The sequence below is a fragment of the Pangasianodon hypophthalmus genome, chromosome 8 (assembly GCF_027358585.1).
Source record: "Pangasianodon hypophthalmus isolate fPanHyp1 chromosome 8, fPanHyp1.pri, whole genome shotgun sequence".
Lineage (NCBI taxonomy): Eukaryota > Metazoa > Chordata > Actinopteri > Siluriformes > Pangasiidae > Pangasianodon > Pangasianodon hypophthalmus.
Genome location: NC_069717.1, coordinates 8,411,354 through 8,432,241, shown reverse-complemented (window position 1 = coordinate 8,432,241; position 20,888 = coordinate 8,411,354). Strand labels below are relative to the sequence as shown.

Below are 20,888 nucleotides of genomic sequence, written 5' to 3'. Positions count from 1 at the left end.
AAGTGCCCCAGCTGGCGATCAGGGTCAAAGCTGCTTGTGTGTCAACAAACGTTTTACTTAGGTAAAGCTTCGTTACACTAGTGATCTGCGTTCACAGGGATGGGGCAGAGAGATGGACAGAGTTCACACTCGTTATGTGCATTCAGGCACTCCGAGGGTCAGTGCAGTGTGTTTATGATCGCAGCCTCAGGACTCAGGTTATGTAGTGTTTAGGTAGATAACTAGGGGGAGCCCTTGAAGCATCTCTCTTATTGCTAATGAGTTCTGAAGAGCACAGTGACATCACTCAGCATTTCTTCCTCTTCTCTCTCTGTCGTTCACCTCTCCTTATATCTTCTCCTTTCTCCTCTCTCCTCTTTTCTTCTCTCTGTGTCGTCCCATCATTATCCTCTCATCTCTTCTCTCCGTTTTATCATTCACTTCTCATCATCCTTCTTTCTTCATGGTCCTCCTCTCCTCTCTTTTTCTCCCCATCCTCATCTTCTCTCATGCTGTATCTCTTCTCTGTTGTTCTCCTTTCCTGTATTTTCCTTTAACTTTCTCTCATTTCCTCTCTCCTTTCCTCTCCTTGACTCCTTTCCCCCAATTTTCAGTTTTATTCAATTCTTATCTCCTTAATTCTCCTCTCCTTATATGCTCCTCTTCTCTCTGTATTTTCTCCTCTTCTGTTCTCTCATTTTCTCCTCCCCTCTCCTCTCCTTATTTCTCCTATTGTCTCTTCATTTTCACCTCCTCTCTGCTCTCCTTATTTCTCCTTTCCTCTCTTAATTTTTTCCTCCCCTCTCCTCTCATTTTCATCTCTTTTCTATTAATTTTCTCTTTCCCTCTCCTCACTTTGTCCGCTCCCATCTTCTAATTTTTCTTCTCCTTTTCTTCCCTCTTTTCTCCTTTCCTCTCCAGATTTTCATCTCTTATTTTCCCATCTCCTCATTATTTTCCTGTCCTCCTCTTGTTTCTTCCATCTCCTTTCCTCATTTTCTGCTCTCTTCTACCTCTCCTAGGTATCTCCTCTCCTCTCCTCTCCTCTCCTCTCCTCTCCACATTTCTGTCCTTTCCCCTTTCCTCACCTCAGTATCGCCTCTCCTCTCTATCCACTCTTCTTTCTGACAAAAATATAGCAAAAGCTTCATAATTTCAAACTTTGTACATTTCATTAGTTCCCAATTCCAACTCTTTAACTTGCTCAATAGCACAGGCAGTGTGTGTGTGTGTGTGTGTGTCTGGATGAGAGTCAAGGGAACCAGGAGAGACTCATTGCACAAAAGGATGAGGCGAGTCTGAGGTTAAAAAGAGCAGTCTCTCTCTCTCTCTCTCTCTCTCTCTCTCTCTCTCTCCTTTACACACACATAGCGAGCAGTAGAACAGCAGAAGCGCAGTGGTGGTTTAACGAGCAGAACAGGGGAACATATGGAGCATGAATGCAGGCAGCTTTACTCCCAGCTTCATCATCAGCTTCACTGCTGTAGGCCTTAAGTTCTCTCTCTCTCCCTCTCCCTCTCTCTCTCTCTCTCTCTCTCGCTTATCTTGCTTTATCTTCATTATTTTTGCACCCACACTCAATCACTCATTGTCTCACCCTCTCTGTCCATTTTTTTCATTTATAATCCAGAAATGAAGAGTGCATTCAATGTGCATTTCACATTTCATCAAACATGTTTTATTTATTTATTTTTTCCTTTGGGGAAATTTGTATTGACTGTGTTTTGTAAGACCTTTTTCTCTTATACTTTTAATTCAGGAGCAGTAAAATTATTGATATTACACAAGTCTGCATCCTTTGATACATAATTGTGGCAGATTGATAGGCTTAGCTGGATGTGTGAAAATCCAGCTTATTGTAATAGAAAGCAAAGCTAACTTATAATTAGCTTCCACCCCTGCTTCATGTTTCTACCTTTAAAAACTGAGAAATTTTAATATCAATATTAACAATTTAGATTTTGAAGTAAAGTTTCTGAGACTTTTATTTTTTCCTCCTTTCCCCCCGACAGTGTAGCATAATGAAGCTCACCCTTGCAAATTACACCCGAATGTCCATTACTCTCATCAAATCAAACATAATTCAATTAAATCTTTTATTGAGTTATGATGAAAGGAGTGAAATGGTTTTCTCTCCACCAAACCAATTTTATAGCCAGTTTTGAAAAACAAGGTTATTACATTTTCATGAAGCAGTGAAATTGGATTTAATGAAGGGAGCTTTCCCATGCAGATGAACACAGCTCAGGCAGAGAGATAAGAAGATGAGAGAAAAAGGATTAAAAACATAAATGGCATAAAAGGAAATTAGTTTCATTTCAATGTGCTGTCATTTCTAGCAGTAATTATGCATGATGTCAAGTTTACAGTTCTCAAAACGAGGTCTGAAGAGCTTTTATGTGATTGTGTAACTGAATAAGACTTTTTGGAAAGAAAAAAAAAAAAGAAAAAGCAAAATTGCTCTTTTAATCTCTCAACAGCTAGCAAAAAGCTATTAGCCACAAATCAATATTGTAACGAACGGCAACATGAAGTTTATCTTTAACTTTTACTACAAATCCAGATCTCAGTTCACAACGTATATCTTTCAGCTACTCGGATCTTAGAGGAAGCACATGGAACCCCTCACCATCGTGAATGATAATGAATCATGTATGACAGTGGAGCCTAAATAATGGGATGGGATTTGGGTAAAAAAGGAATCCAGTGTCACCTTCTAAAAACATATTACGTACATTAATGTGAATCTCTTCATACACATTGCTTCTTGTTCCTTGACATCAACACACACAGGAAATACAGAGAGAGGAAATAAGTATTTGGACACTTTTTGTTATTTAATATACCTACGGTGCATATATCCACTTCAGCTTGCACATATAATGTCTTTTGATTTGTATGTATAAAGTTGTTGTTGGTAATTATAGCTTTGAGATGTCTATGGTAAGAGGTAATTAGCTTTTTGCAGCATTGTGGTTCAGTTTTGGCCCATTCCTCCCGGCAAATCATCTTCAACTCCCCAAGATAATGAGGGTCCCTTTGATGGACTTTTTTTTCAAAATCCTTCTTAAATTTTCAGTGGGATTCAAGGTTAGGAGAAGGCTAAGGCCCTCCTGAGTTATTCTGGTTGTATGTTTGGGATTGTTGTCTTTTTATATACACACACACACACACACACACATACAGGTATCCTTATCATTAATTATATTAAATAACAACAACAAAAAAGTGTCTCCTGACTGTGCTTTGCACACAAAACCATATAGTAGTTTCACTTAAAAAAACAAGTACACTATAAAACTGCTGCATGTTGCTCAATAAATGTGAAAATCTATTCACTCACATCAGTATTTTATCACAGGCTTGTGAAGGGGCGGGGTCCTGGGGTTCATGACCAATGGCTTGCACTTGCCTGGGCTGTGCGTTTAGGACATTTGGTCTCTCAAGCTGCTGCAGGCAATTGTCTAGTATTTTCTCATCCTTTGAAGAGTTTCTTGTAATGTGAAAAAATATCTTCCCAAAGTATTTTTTTGCATTTTTCTAGCAGAAAAAAAAAAATAAAATAAATAATCACATGGCATGTTTTAGATATTGAGGGATAGTTTCTATAAGCTGTTCAGATAGAGAACTGAGACAGTGAAATGAGCTCGTATTAGCACACATGATAATACAAGAGCTTATAATTAACTCTTAGAAATGCAATGTAGAATACAATAGAGCCAAATCTGTATATATTCACAGACTCAAGTATATTGTTTCGCTTTGTTTTTATTATGTAAATAAATAGATAAATAAATTACAATGTGGTTAATGGGTGTTTAGAAGCCAAGACAAAAAGATTAATTGAATAAAACATGTAATTAACTAAAGGGAAAATACATATAGCTTACAAACAATTAAAATGCAGAGATTAAACGTTTTCTTTTGGAAGATTATTTTTGGGGGAAGAAAGGAAAAAAGACAGAAATAAATGCATAAATAAAAAAAATGAGTTCACCTAAGTTCATAAAACTAGATACATACATACTAGATTAAAGAAAAAGAGATCAAGTGCCTAAAATACTCTAAATTCCACACAGCCACATAAGAACCTGTGATACGATTTATTTCATACACGATTAAACAACAGAGTCAGTCAGTAGGACGAACAAGCTTCTTGTCCAGCATGCTCTGGTGACCTCTGACCTGTGCCGCCTTATCCTACAGCTCGAGCTGTCTCAGCTGTCATGAAGTGCACCAACTGCAGAAACATTTTATTTCTCATTTGTCATGTGTCTCTTCAGGAAAGAGGTAGTGCTGACGTCTTTTGAGCAGAGATACGGATATTGCAAGGACGTCCTGTTTACATGATTCATAAATAAAACCACAATTGGATTGGAAGATATGCCTCCTGGAGGACGTTTGTGTGTAGTTTTGCACTGCACATTTTTCTATAACAGTCAGTTTCGATACTGTTGCCACATCCTTGCATGTTGCTGATTCAAATCCTTACAAGATAATCTTATTACATTAGAAGATACATATCAAGTAAAAATTGCTTTGTGGATTCAGTAGGATCAGTAGGATCTAGCATTAGGATAGATAGATAGATAGATAGATAGATATAGATAGATTCAACGTACCTTGGCATGGATTGTACAAGAAATGGCACACCGATTTTCCAAAGGCTTCCCTCAGTTGGTGTTTTGATTACGATGATGGTGAAGAGTGGTTTCTAACACATCACTCCAAACTTTTTCTTGTAGGTGTTCAGTTGAGTTGAGATCCAGTGACTGTAAAGGCCATAACATGGGATTTATATCATTTTCATCTTCATCAAATCATTCAGTGAGCCCTCGTGCCCTGTGGATGGAGGCATCCTGGAAGAGACCATTTAAGACCATAGACAATGGGTAGGAAGGTGAGTGTGTTTTTGAGTTCATATATGGGAGTCTTCAATTAGGAGAAAAAAGTCACTGGCATTCACATTCATGTTCACAGTGTCCACCAGATAGCTAGCAGTGACCTAACCTGACGAGATTTCTAAGAGTTTATTTATTTATTTATTTATTTTTAGGTCCTAAATGTTAGGACCAGATTCCTAAATGTTCATACTCTTCACTACAAAAGCTAGCTCTCGCACTGCACCACGCTCCCTCCGATCCTCTCGCAAAAAAAAAGTGTTGTCTGTGTGCTTCTCGTACTATATTACCTCCCCAATAGAGTTTTTAGACTGATGGTATTCTTAGTCTGTGAACCAGTATCAGGATGTATTTATTGATAGAGACTTCAAAGCACTAAGGGCATCTGCCAGATGGCATAAATGTAAATGTAAATGTAATGTGCACTATACTGATAAGATTTCTGAGACGATTTGCAGGTATGATAGCTTTAGGACTGAAATTGCCACGAACAGTTTTGCACTCAAGTCTCCATCAGTGAACAGTTGAAAACTTAATAAAATAGACTTCATGTGGAAACTGTAATGAATTTCCTGGTTACACAATTGCACTATTTGACCATGTAGTGCACAGTTATAGAAGGGAATTATTTATAATCGCACTATCTGGTGTCACCCAGATGAGGATGGGTTCCCTTCTGAGTCTGGTTCCTCTCAAGGTTTCTTCCTCATATCATCTCAGGGAGGTTTTCCTCGCCACTGTCACCTCTGGCTTGCTCATTAGGGATAAATTTATAAATTAAAATTTTCTATGCTGAATTTATGTATTTCTGTAAAGCTGCTTTGAGAGAATGTCCATGGTTAAAAGCACTACACAAAAAATTGAAATGAAAATGAATTAAGTCATAAGTAAGAAATAAAACATGAAGGTGATGTGGTGATGCAGCACAAAGTGCAGGTGGAGTGCCATCACACACCACTGTCTGGTTTCTGGTTTTCAGCTTGTCAGGTTAAACTGGAAAGTGCAAAAGAGAAGACCATCTCATGTCGGGAAAATTACTGACTGTAAAAAGGCACTGACACTGGTGACTCCTTCCAAACATCTCCTAACAGAACAGCTTCACCACATCAAAGATTATACATTTTTCTTTGTTAAACAACAATTAGCACTCTGTGATCTGCAGACGGAACCTTCTGTGATTAATTGTGTACAGTACAAGATATCTGGTGTGAATTGAGGTGAGAAGAACTGCTTCAGGCTTTGTATTTTCAGTTCAGAGATGTGTTTTTGGGGATGTTAAAGAGTGCTGGGTGAAGTATTTTTAACCATTATCCACCAATATCCCACCATATGAACCAGATTATTTGGATAAATTGGACTAACAGCAAGCAATCTTGCCATTACTCCTCTACAGCCACCCAAGAACATGCACTGAGTTTACTAACAGGCACTAGCTCTAATTAATGCAGTAATGGCATTCAACCAGTCTGAAAAACAAACTGAAACAAAAGACCAGAGCTCTTTCAGACCAAATTAATGACTGATTAATGACACCCTGATTAAGGAAATCGTCACAGAACATCGCTGTCTTTTCATGCCGTCTGTTCAGTAGTACAACGTACACTAGGTTTATGTCACATGGTATCGGATGTTGGTACTGGAGCATTTTGTACAAGTACTGGTAAATTAACAGCATGTACATTACACCAGTAAAGCATTTAAAACCATTTAAGTCAACTTCTCAGTGAATTCTGAATGGACACTGTTCTATAGCTTGCTGCTGTAGCTATATAGCTAATAGCGGCATTTAGTTTAATATTTTCCTACTGAAGTGGAAAGAAAATATATAATGATAATAACAGAAAAACTTGGTTGAAATAAAATATTATACAATATCATTTTTAAAGGTTTTTTTTTAGATTTTTTTCTTTTTTTAATTCTTCGTTTTTCTGAATCTGAGTCTGGATTGTTAAGAAAAAAAAAACAGCATCAAACTCGATCACAAATGCGAATGAATAAAAAAAAATAATAGCCAGTACTTAGCATGATGTCATTTACACGGTGCTAATTGGTGACTGTTTGCTTTAATTTGTTTCTAACAAATTAAATTAAAGCAAAGCTTTTTTGAGCGATTAATTATTTTAAGTACCTCAAAAAGACCAGAGGTTGTGCAGAAATAATGGGCTTAATGATGATCAACGAGTAAAGCGTGTAAGTGCTTTCAAGTCTGAAAAGTCTTTCTGTTCTTCCTAGTTCACCTGTTTGAGGTGAATTTTCAGGAAGCGTAGCTTTCTGTGGCTCATTAGCGCTGTTAGCCTGTGTTCACTCTCGCAACACCAGGAACATTTACTAATTTACCTCATGCTTTGTTCTTTCAGCCCATATCAGAGGTGCTGTCTGTGGTAAAAGTGTGTTTGATCTTTAGTTGATCATTAAATGGTATCATTAGGAGACATTTTCTTCTATGTTCAAATCTTACATAATGACCATGTGTGTTTTTCAGGTATTTTTAGAAACTTTCTCATCCTTTTCATTTCATGTCCATTTAAGAGCGTGGGCGCATTGGAACGCATTACGTGCATTACGTGACTTCAGCAAGCAAACAGAAATAATTAAAAAAAAACAACAACACCATCAGAGCAAACCTTTTATGCGAAGACTATCTAACTACATGTTGAGTGCATGAGTGAGGTGCTGAATGTAGCAGGGAATGGGGTTTTGCTCACAGCCTTCAGATCAAGGACAGATGGATGGTTATTAGGAGATTCAGCTCAGGATAATTGACGTGAACAGTCTCAAAACTGGGGTTGGATCATTTGATTGTTACATGCAGAAATGATCATCTAGTGGCTTGTTAGTAAAAGTGACCAACTCTTTAATCCACAGAAATAATTAATAGATATCTAACATAACATTTAAAGTTCATTCAGTAAGTTTTTTTTTTTTTTTACCTTTATTTTCAATCAGTCTGCAAATATATGCCATAAGGAAATAAATAGCATAAACAACATATTTACAAAGTTTTGTACCTTTATAAAAATAAAGAACTAAAATATCATATTTATAGATATAAAACGATTTAAAAAATGACTGTGAGGGCGTGATGGATAGCCAAATAAACAAACAAAAAAAGTGAACAAACGCAATATTAATGAGCTCGTTCCAATACTTACGGACTTGTATGATGGATGCTCTACATGAATGGATTAAAAACGTGTGTAATTCTTGATATGATGAAGTTTTCTTTGTTTTTTATTATTTTTGGAAGGAGTCTCCAGTGTCAGGACTTTGTAACAGTCAGAGGTAACAACACAGGAAAGCTTTGAGTTTCTCTGTAAGATGACACACTACATTTACGAGAGAGAGAATAGAGAGGCTGGTGAGAAAACATCTATTTATAGCTGCTGTAATGAAAGTGATAACAGGAACTAACTTGTTTTACAGATGTTCTATAAGATTGTAACTATAAATGTAACTAAATGGATGAAAAGTATAACCAGTCGTTCTTTAAAACAGTTGTTAGTGAATGCAAATTGCTGTGGTATAAGAGGAATAAAACACGTGCTGTTATACAAAACCGATCGATTCACGCCGGGCTGTCATTGATTATTTTCCTGTAACAGCATGTCCCTTTGTGTTTTATTCATTGCATAGAGTACAAGGCACACTATTTCCTGTCTTTCATGCTAACCCAAATCAGTGAAAGCAGCCAGTAAACCCAACACTGCTAAAAAGAGAGCCATTATGTATTCACAGTACAATGAAATCTTTCTCTTCTCATATCCTAGTTTGGAAGGAAGCTGGGGTCAGAGCACATCTTAATGGAATTATTGTGTAAACCTCTCTTTTACTGATACTTCTACGTTATTAGATTTAGCTCTAGGTTTTGCAAATCTCTGTGGTGTTACAGCAGCTCTGTATGCAGGAAGACCCAGAGTTGCCCGTGTTTGCTCTGATGTTGAAGGCAAGACGAACAGAGATTAGCTCATCCTTTTAGGCTTTATTTCAGTCCTCTAAATCAACACAGTCACTCCATAAAAAAATCCTACAATATGTATAGACAAAGTCAGCTCCAAAATTATTGGCACCCTTTATGAAAATGAGCAAAAATTTAGTACATTAGATGATGAACAACACATGCAATGAGTGATAATTTGAGCATGATATGCTTTCTTCAAAGATTTTTTCCAACATAAAAATAATTATTAAATACATATTTATTTATTTTTTTATGCAAAACAGAAAAAAGGTTTTCTTGTAGAGAATAACAGCCTCTTAAAGCCTGGTAAAGTCTAAGAAGGTTAGAGATACTTGTAGAGGGATCTTGGAACGCTTCTTTCTTGCAATCTTGCTAAACAGCTTGTTATCGGGTCTGTGTCTGATGGTTGATTTTGATACTTAACAACACAGAGAATCAATTAAACTCTGCAATTATGAAACTGTAATTTTTTTCTTCTTTCCCTTTATCTCTGTGATGCAAGACATTATAGTTATGGATCTAATTCCTAGCAGATGTTCAACAGTTTCAGACTTTTGAAAATCTTATTATGGCTCTGATTTTTCTCAGTGGCCTTTTTCTAAATGTCAATGAACTGAATTGTGTGAATCAACAGCCATATGTCTCTTTCATGATGAAAGCTGTTTTACAAGTTGTAGAGTGTACTTCAAACTTCTTATTGGGTCGAAGGCAGCAAGTACTTATTCAGAATATTTCTTAGTAGTGTCAATAATCTTCCTATATACAGTTTAAGGGGGGAAAAAACACTTTTTTTTAACAGATGTTCTTATTAGAATGATTTCTGATGGTGGAAATGTGTATAGTCTTGTTGTTTGAGTGGAAAATATGAATGATTATATGCAGAATGTTTACCATATACTATAATTTCTCCCTATTTCAGATATTAGCACACATTTAGGCTTCTAAAACAGAAATTGTCAAACTTTTTGCAGCCACACACCACTTTAAATGTATAATTAATTCCACAGAATTCAGATCAAAATTCAGATTTATTTTATGTGCATTATTCCCATAACATAAACTAGTCACATATTAGGCTCATTATTTAAATGTGTACAGTACAATTCTGGGTAATTATTGGAGCCACAGAGCTTTTTATTTTTGCATGTTCCACTGAACACATTAGGTCCAAGTTTACTTGTTTTTGAGTCACTGAGGAGTAAATTAAAGCCATTCAATTCAAGTGACAATCAGGCGAATAACTATAATACCTCAATCATAAATATAATACTGTAACTTTAATAATGGTAATAATTGGGGTAGAAAAGACAACAATTGCCTCACAAGCAAACAAACAAAATCATCGAATTCGACTGTAGATAGAGTGCTATGCCAGAAAAAAAAGAAAAAAGGATTTTATGGATGAAAGGATTTTATGGACTCTGTTACAGTGCCTGAATATATTTTGATTGGAAGTTTTTTTCTTTCCTTAGAATAAAGAGTCAAACATGTCATGTTGAAGCGAATAAAGAAGCAGCAGGTAAGGGACAGATTTGATTCATTTTTGAGGTTTGGAGCAGCAAAGAGCTGAAAGACTCTAAGTGTTTCCTCATTACCATTTATATGTTCCTGCTTTCTCTGCCTCTGATTAAATCAGGGTGTTCTGAAAAGCACCTGCCAGAGATTTTTAGCTCTCTTTATTCCTCCGCTCTAACAAGACTGAAGACAGAGGAAATGAGATGGAGGTGTGTGTGTGCTGAGAGGAGGGTGTGTGTGGGTGCGTCACTCTTTTCTGTGCCCTGTTCTAGCTGAATTAGCGAACTGAAACAATGGCTGTGTCTGTTCAAAGGGACAAGGCCTTTCATCTCACCGCAGTGCTGCTTTCCACAATGTGTCACGATTATGTAGATATGCTGAGAGATTCTCTCTCTGTCAACCCTGACCTGCCTCACAGTGTCACACAAACACACATACATGCACACACAGACTGGAACACACGTTTCATTCAGTGAGAGATTGTCCTGCTACAAAAAGAGATGAGAGCCTCACTGTGCATCAGCGTTTAGACTCCCTGCAGAATAACAGCGATGATCTGAGAGCCTGTCAGTCTAGCAGGAGTGAAGAAGCAGACTGACAGATGAGTACGTCCTCTTTAATTATAGTCTCACACCAGGACATGGCTGCTGTCTGACTCCACACCTTCTTAGTTTTATTTAAAGAAAATTTAAAGAAAACGCATTCAATGTAAATACTGACCTTTTTAAGAAAGTGAGAATTTTATTTTAACTTTATCCACTCACCACAATGTTTTATATTTGCTCATATCCATGTTTTTCAGGGCATGAAGTAGACAGTGGGGAAGGGAAATATGTGCAATGATATACAATAAATTCTTAAATTTCCCTTCAGGGATCAATAAAGTGTTATCTTCTCTTATTTTTTCTGAATGCAGCCAGTGATGTGCATCCGCTAAATCACCAGCTTTCTCCATAAACACATCCATCTCAGCCACTGTGGAATTTAATGTGTCATGCAAGGAAATGTGAGGATATGAAATGAAACGACTAGCCAATTAAAATGAAGATCAAACTCAAGCAATATTAATGTGCTTGGTTTAATACATTATCATTTCTACAATAACAGGTTTGGCAGATTTGAAGTTTTCTGTGAGAAGTCGTTTATTTTGCAGGTTTGGAAGGAGTCTCCAGTTTCAGTGCTTTATAACAGTCAGAGCTGAAGCTGTAACTTTAATTTTTACAATACGGAAAAGTCTTCAGGACAGAGGTTATATGAGGTGCTTTTTTGTCTTACAAGGCTTTGAGGGAACAGGAATTTATAGCTACTACAGTGTATATAATTATGGGAACTGACTTGTTTTACAGACATTCAATAATATTAAATGTAACTAGATATAATGAATCAAAAGTGCAATGTGTCATTCTTTAATATATAAAATTTTGTTAGTTTTCACAAACTGCTGTGGTATAAGTGGAATAAAACACTTCCAGCCATGCTGTTATAGAAACATAATCAATTTTGGGCTGGTAAAAGTAACTTTAAATTGCCTGTAAATGTGTGTATGCATGGCATCTGATGATGCACTGGCATCACATCTGGGGTTTATTCCTGCCTCAAGTCCAGTGTTCCAGTGTTCCTGGGAGAGACACTGGATCCACCACAACCTTGGCCAGCTCGCATGGTCACAGAGGCACAACAGCATCAAAACATCTCAACATCAAAATCTGGGCAGAGCAAGCTTCCTTGCTGTAATACACAGTGTCAAAAGTCTAAAAACATGGCAAAACACAATAGTGAAGATCAAGGCCAAGAGCACAAAAAGCACAAGAATAAAAAAGAAGTGGCAGCACATAGAAGTACTATTTATATATATATAAAAAAAAAAAATCAGTAAAGTTACCTGGAGTTATTTGTCTTTATTATCTACTCATAACCTTACAGCAGTTCTGATTCTAGGTGAGATCAGCATTTTCTTAGTTTGGCTACACATCATCAAAGACTATTACACTTAGACAATGCCAAAATGGTGATGTAGAAGAAAGGGATTTCTTGGTCAGGGTCATGGTGGATGCAGAGCCTATCCCGGGATCACTGGGCAGGAGGAGTGAATACACACACATTCACACCTAGGGGCAATTTGACATAACCAATTCACCTAATGGCATGTTTTTGGGAGGTGGGAGGAAACTGAAGAAACCAGAGGAAACGCACGCAGACACAAAACTCAGACAGGCAGACAGTAACCCGAGCTCAGGAGTGAGCAGGGACCATGGAGCCGTGAGGCAGAAACGCTACTGTAAGTGCTGCACCACAAAGCAGCTTTCTGATTTCTTTCTTGGACAACAAAACTAGTAGTGGAAAGATGCAGCAGAAATAAGACAGGGGATCCAACACACACACACACACACACACACACACATACCCTGCATGTTATACTGCCTTTTTCTCCTATGCTTGTCTTCTAAGGGACAGATAGACCAGAGGCTTTTATTCCATTCATTTCCTTCCCTCAGCCTGCAGCCTTGACAATAATTGCATAATCAGTAATAAAAGTTAGGAGCTTATTGTTGTAGTGAAGGAGAGAAAGGTGGCAATTTGAACGTCCCTTTGGCCTCCCGAACGCACACTGAGCCTAATCAAATCTGACAGTGATTCCTCAGCATGCCTCTGACGCTGTTCAACACAAAAATAATTCCCGAACAATTGGATTTAGTCGACCCTGCGCACTCGGCCTCTCTCTCTCGCGAGACGCCTCCCAACATCATTTTTCACTTTCCTCACTTTCACACACAAACAGCATGCTTACTCCTGACAGGATGCATGACTATGTGTATGAAATAGAGGGAGATGCAGAAACAGAGAGAGGCAGAAGAGAGAGGCAGAGTTATACGTTTAAGGAGCTGTGTTTTTAATCATTACTCAGATACATATAATTAATCAAGCATATGGATACACACACGCTGCCCTGAGCCCATGATGACTGCTGAATCATTTGAGATTTACACAAACTTTCCTCACTATAGATCTGACAGAACTGCTGTGAATATTGTGCAGAAATTTCCCTCATACCCGAGTCTTTCATGTTCAGTTACTGTACTGTTACTGTACATACAGTAGCAGTAAAGATCATATTAACCCAGGACATCCCCAGTATATCTAATGTTCATCAGATTTATTAGTAATATAAAAAACTATTCTTAACAGTTTGCATTAAGGTACACTACACTAGCATTATTTACTGCATTACTTAAGGAATAAAAGATATTCAGAAGTGTACTCTTATTCAGAAGAACAACAATGTGACAAGTTACATTTTGTTATTTATTAATGAACAACACATCATATATTTTAGCCATTGTTAGTTACGTTTAATGTGTAGAACATCCATGAAACATTCATCAAACATTCTCCCTTTTGAAGTTAATAAGTCAATAATAAATGCAGCTTCTCATATTACAGAGAAACTGCAAAACACTAAGTCTTCTGTCCTGACAACTTACTGACTGTTACAATGTGCTGACACTGGAGACTCCTTCCATAAACGGTAAATAAACATCTCTTTATAGAAGCCTTCACCATATCAATGTATATACACACTTTTCAGTCCTGATTTTGTTATTACCCTTAGATTATGTGGAGGGTTTACCATGCAAGTTCCTGTGAATGAGTTGTTACTATGTTTACGTAATACAATGAGCACATTAATATTATAAATCTGTCATTTGACAGTTGAGATTTGCAGCTGGCACTACTGTCAGAACTGCTGTTATTAAAAATTAATCAACCTTTTGACTAATCAGAACTGACAAGTCAACAGTGCTGAACAATGAACTTGTAAAACAAACAAACAAACAAACAAAAACAATGAACTTATACCTCAGTTATTAATGTGTTTGTGTTGGCATTTGGCAAAATATAAAAGTGAGGCTGAATTGTAGGTTCGAGCATTTACATCCACCGGCCTTATTATCAACAATTAATAACATGCTGTAATTTAATTTAAGCTGTTTTATTTTTTACTTAGTTTTAGTCCTGTTTTGAATAAACATTGGTTACTACAGGCATATTCATTTAACATTTCCACAAAAAGTAATTAATGTAGTTGTTAATGCACTTTTTTCCTTGACAACAGTACTTATTTTTTATTAATGCTGATATTCTTGATTTGTTAATGTTAAAGAGTGCAGTGAATAATGGTAATTTAGTGTACATTAATGCAAACTACAATGCAAATTTTATAGATAGAGTTTATACGAAACTAAAGATCACACGCCTTTAGTTCATTTTTATTTCACAATATCATCATCATGCTTGTGTTTTATATGGTAATAATACTATTCTTCTTGTAGCTTTAAATTTCCTTTAATTTTCCTTGCTTTCTTCCCTTACTTCTCTTCCTTGCATTATAGCTCCTCCCTCTGAGTGAATAGATACAAGAATTACATGCAACAAAAAGAGGAATCATTAACAAACATATTTGCATATTTGCCAAACAAGACGTTCTCACTCACTGAAACATCACTTTAATGCGATGTCACTAATTGATGAGTTGCTGCACAGCAGTATCTCCTGTCAGTGGGCATAACGGATCTGCGCATACACAACACGGTGTAATTACACACTGAATTAATATCAATTAAAACAGTTCACCAGTACATTACACACTTATTCAAAAGTCTACTCTAACATCCCATGACTTCATATGATACTTAAATGGGTTTAATGATAATTCAGAAACTCAGCTTTGATATGATGCCATTTATTTATATATATTCGACTATGATTATTTTAGTAAATCTCATAATTCTTACTGTTTATACAACAGGTACATTTCACTGTTCACTGACTTTGGGAGCTATTTTTATTGATGGAGCAAAAATAACAAATAAACTATTTGCCCATATTGTGTCTGAAATGTCGAATTACTTGATATTAATTTCTTGCTTATAGAACTGTTGTATAAAAGCAATATCACACTCGTAATGGTCCTGTTGTACCAGCACCACCATAATTACCTGCGGCACTCAGCCTGGGGCCAAATCACAGCCGTGCTGATATTCATTACAACAGCACTCTTTCTTGTGTGATATTGCTTGAATGTCACACATTACAATAATAAAGACTCCTTTGTAGGAAGTGTATCCTAACTCATTCCACTGAGTACATTTAAACAATTGGTCCATCCTTAATAACAGTGATTTATTTCCAGGTCATGGTCTCAAAGACATGGGACAGGGAGTCAAGGAGGCGTCAGTTAGAGTATTGAGAAGAATCCATTTTCTTAAAGCTATAGTGCAAAGGCTATTATTAAAATGGGAGGGGCACAGAGAAAACCAGGGGGGCATCAATAAATAATGATCAGTCATTGTCTCAGTATATGGTAATGCAGGAATTTCTATTAACATTATTTTAAAGGCCTTTGTTTACAAAAAAAGCCTGACAGATGAGAGGCTACACACATCACATTTGAGAAGCTCCTGATATGACATTTATAAAGACCAGAACAAAAAGTGTTTAACCCTTGTATGGATTTCGAGTCTGCAAGACCTATTTTCAATGTTTAGTCAAAGGAAAATACTACAGTCAATTATTATTTCAACCTAACACTCATTGGCCTTAGTTTCATTGTGATTTGAAAAACCACTCAGAGAGTAAAGAAAGTGTAGACATTGTGGGGAAAAAAACAGGTAACCATGGTATAAATGACAAAGACATGACAAAAAATGTACTTGTCTGTATCCTCCTCACATCTTCTTCATTTGTTTGTGTCTGTCTTTTTCCCTAAACTGTTTTCTTGTGTGTGAAATTACACACATACATTTTGAAATTGTTACATTTCAACCAAGAAAACCTCTCTATTCCTAGATTCCCATATTCTACTTGACACACACATGCATACATTGAAATAATCAAAGTTGCAAAAATTTCAAGCACAGAGAACTGGTCTACTCCGCATGTTCCCACAGTCTAATCTCACTGGCCATGTACACACAAAATAAAAAGTCTATACAGTTATTTTTTTACTCTATATGACTATGTACAGTACATTATAACAGCTTCACACTCGCATTATTAGCAGTAGCTGCTACTGAATACTAGTCCACGAGCATTTGTTTGCATGAGGGGAGAGGGCAAGCCCAGGAGAGCACACTGAGGTCCAACACGGAATTTTTTGCCGTAAATGGAGCTCCAAGTCAGCTAAAGTGCCTGAATTCTGTAGCCTCTTTCTTGGCCACTGTAGTTATCAAAGTCACAGGGCTGGTGTCATTTGAAAGCTACCAAAGAGCTCTTTTTAATGGTGGCACATGTCAGTCACTGTGATCTGGAGCTATCGGGCCATCAGTCACTTCCATTTTGGTAATGGTACAGTCTCACCACGAAAGAACTCCAGTGTGCTTAAACCTTTTTTGTGAGTCTTACTCTTCTTCTTTGCATTGTTTTGTCAGATTGCAAAAAACATAAGGTGCATACTGCCACCTAGTGTGCTGGGTTACACAAGTTATTATTGACAATTAAAAAAAAATAAAATCAAGCTATCAAATGCCAAGTTCAGGCGAGGGCACCTGGGGTGGCCCATCAGCATTTAAGAAGGGGCTATATCAGGGGTGATAGTTTTGTTTTCTACAGTGTATTTAGCTAGCTAGATGGTCTTAGGCTAGTTAATATCTAGTTACCTATGATGTGATAGACATGAGCTCAGACAGGGGGGAAACTAAGATGTGTGATTTTTACCTTTAATATCCCTAATAATGAATAGAACTGAATCAGGTAGTGAAATGTGTCAGCCAGAAAGTGGGAATGACATTGATTTTCCCAAATAACAAACTAATAAGCGGAAATGAGGGAAAGGTGAACACAATTAGGAAAACAAATCAGTGATAAGATGGGGGCGGAGTCAGGACTAAAATTGAAACTAAACATGAACACATAAAACATACAACCAACATACAAATGCATTTTTTCATATAACATCTTCGTCAGTCATGAGTGAGTGTGACTTTATTCTCTATTATATTTCCAACTTTATTATGCAGTGATATCCATTTTATTCCAATATAGAATTCTCCTGAATTCTCTAGAAGTCACTTACTTTTAATTAACCTTTTGGCAAAGGTCTATAATTAAAAGGAGAAAAAGACATAATGTTCTGTTGGACCTTAAGTGCTTAGTGTTGCTTAGAAACTGCACACTGTAGGTTAGGGTTAGTTTCTAGCAACAGGGTGCTCTTATGCACTTACACATGTTGTAAGCTGACATGCACACTCACTCTCTGTCCTTTACATAACCTTCATTGTATAACATCCTCAATAAGAGCTTGCACACTGAGCATGGTATGAAAATAGCAGTCGACTCACAAAAACTCATCTCATCTGTCATCTCACTCTCTCACCAAAAGTTAAGCAAGTGCTTAACTACAAATTCAATTCAATTTTATTTTTTATTTTGTATAGCCCTTTTTAACAACAAATTAACAAATAATAAAATGCTCAGATGCCATAGTGTATATTTATTTCATATCAGATTATTTGCAGTTAACAATAAACAAAAAAATTGTTTATGAAACAATGATAAGAAAAATACACACAATGGTATGAAGAAGTGAGGCTGGAGCTGATTTCTTTCTAGCCCAGACTGTGGATTCATGCAGCCTATCAGTGACAGTCATGTTAGGTGATAACACAGAGAAAAACACTCCATTACATGTCATATCACATTATCAGCAGGGACTGAGAAGGTGTTTGTGAAATAAAGTATAATGGGTTTAACAAACACCCATTATCATATACTCTATGATTCTTGTTCCTCCTATAACAACTCATGCTCCTCCTTTGGAGGAGAAACTAAAAGTAGATAGACTAAGAACACACTGTTCAATGAAAGTACATATTAATCAGAAGGACAGATCACAGAACCATAAGTTTAATGTTTTATTTAATTATTTTTGAATGAATGAATGAATGGATTACAACTTTTTTTTGTTTAGCATGTTTGAATACAGTAGAGCATTACAGACTTGAAACATGTTTGTCCCACATCATTCTTACTATGCCAGCAATAAGACCTCATGATATAACGCATTCCTCAACCTTAATAGTTTCTTTACCATGCTATTGAGGGTACTATGTATTGGACAATGTATTGGACAAAATATTTTTATAACCGATCTGTTTTAATGTGTTTTTAATTATAGAATTTGTTTGTTTTCTCTTTTGTATTGTCATGGCCCTGTTTTGGAAAGGAAAAAAAAATCACAAATGTGATAAAAAGCTGCATTATATCTGGCAGCAAAACAAAAATGATACTCTCTCTCCATCTCACACACGCACACAAAGTTGGATTGCCTTACAGCTTGCCAGCAGACAACAGTTAAAAAGTCAAAAAGTTTCTCTTTTCCCCTTGTAGCACCTCAAATGTCAGATCTCAGCTCAGTGTGATACTTGTGATACACAGCAATTCCCACTGCGCAGGCTGGCAGGCTTCAGACCTCTGAACTGAGCCCAATTTGCTTGATTACAATAATCATCTCACAATTTGGAAAATGAATACAATAAAATACATCTTCTGCAACTGCAAGTCAATTTTTGACTTCAATATGTATCAATTATAGGGGCTAGACAAAATAACAGAAATCCACAATAACTATTAGGTCCTATATAAACATTGATTTGAATGTCAGAGATGTGTAATGCTGAATCGTCATAAGCTACACCTCTTTTCCACTGAGGACATTTACGCATGACTAGAGAGGCTGGAGTCACAGGATTGTCTTGTTTAAGTAGGCTGAGCCGATTTACTGCATTCTCCACAGATACGGGCAACACTGAGAGGACTTGGGCTGTTAAAAATGGTGTTTTGCTGGAATGTGAGATGGCCTGGGGAGGGATTGGATCTGCCATGAAATGGCTGAATAATGGAGTGAAAGATGAGTGAAACTCACACAGATGGCTCCTCGAAGAAGTGCTCGAGTGGTGCTTCCTCCTAGAGCCAGCCTACGTTTAACATCACATCATAACCTCACACATGACCAGAAAGAGGACGCCAACTCTATAACAAAGACTCAACCATGAAATACAGTAAATCAAGGCTTTGAGTTACTTTGTTTGTGTAAAAACTGGGAAAAAATGTCTGGTTGATTTACTATTCACAAATTCCCTCTCTCTTGTTTTTGCACTTTACCCTCCATATGCTTTTGTTTATGTTTTGCCATGTGCCTTTGTTTTGGTTCTAGTCCTGTCTCCACCCCTGCCCTGTCATTGTTTTGTTATCTTATTGTGTTCGCCTGCTTTGTTTTAGCCACTGATTAGTTTGTCTACTTATACACTGTTGTGTCTAGTTCCCATGTCTAATCCTTGTTTCCCCCGAGTGCCTTGCTTCATAGTTTCATAGATTCCTGCCTTTGACCTTCACGTGTTTGACTCTCTTATGATGATGCAATATCTATGATTGATGTTGCACCTGCATGTGTTTTGACCCACACCATTGGCTATGATTATGGCCAATCTTGGATTGCCCAAGTATTATTCCGAGTTTAAGAGTTTACTTTTGTCCTGCCTATTCTCACTGCATGTTACAATTAACAGGGTCAACAGAGGCTTGCGTCTATAAAATGTAATGTAAAGTAAAATAACACTGCCATTTTCTGGATTTTGCCATTTTGAGTTCAGTGTGATTTACCAAGAATGAATATGGTTGCATTGGTTAATTAATGCATTTGAAGAGTAGACGATAAACTATAGAATCCTTTTTCTCATTTTGTTGAAAAACTTTCATATAGTTATTACTTAGTAATTTGTTTTATTTTGTATTCGACTGTGGGAATGGGCTTCCATATTAGAAAAGCCTCCTCCACTGACCCTTTACATGTTTTATTTGTTGAGATTTTATTATATTGTGTAATTTTTTTGTACAATATGACATTCTGGTAAGTACATATTTTTCTGACCTGAATTTTTGTTTGTTTGTTTTGTTTTGTTTTGCATGTATATCTCATCCACAAATAAAGTCACTGTCTGGTAACTCCCAAAACTGAAAAGGGAGAAAATTGCATTTAAAGATTTTTAGCATTTAATGAGTTGTTTTTAATTCGACTAAAAGAAAGAAATACCCAAATTGTTTAAAAGTAAGTGCAATGCATTAAGAGAGAGAGAGAGAGATTATAAATATCAGGCTATATCAAGCATCAATATTGGTATCATTTATTTAAGAAGCTTTTCACCACAAGCATTATTTTCTAAAGCATTCATTCAAGCTTTTGTACTGCCATATTTAAAATTTACACGAGCACATATGAACACGTTAACTCCTTGTTTCATGCCATATATGAGCGGCCATTAGACCTCTTCTTTATTCTTTAAACTTTTGTCTGCAATGTTCTAAGCTTCCTCCATTTCTTCATGCCCTCTTTAAGTAAATAAATGTTCTCCTTATAATGCTGTTTGTGTTGCATTATTAATATCCAGCCAAATGTGGTTTGGTCTATTGAGTGCTTTATTGAGCGTGGGAGAGATAGGGTTGAGTGTACGAAGCAAACGGAAATTAGATTATTTGTACTT

General features: G+C 36.6%; 1 long non-coding RNA gene across 1 annotated transcript in view; it reads right to left on the bottom strand.

The window, feature by feature from the left end:
- Positions 1-3,729: 3,729 nt before the first annotated feature.
- LOC117597837 (uncharacterized) overlaps positions 3,730-20,888 on the bottom strand; it is a 37,276-nt gene continuing 20,117 nt past the window's right edge. The window contains exons 3-4 of the long non-coding RNA XR_004578600.2: positions 4,602-4,751; positions 3,730-4,219 (exon numbers count right to left, since the gene is read on the bottom strand). This is a non-coding gene — a long non-coding RNA (uncharacterized LOC117597837). The remainder of the gene's footprint in view (positions 4,220-4,601; positions 4,752-20,888) is intronic.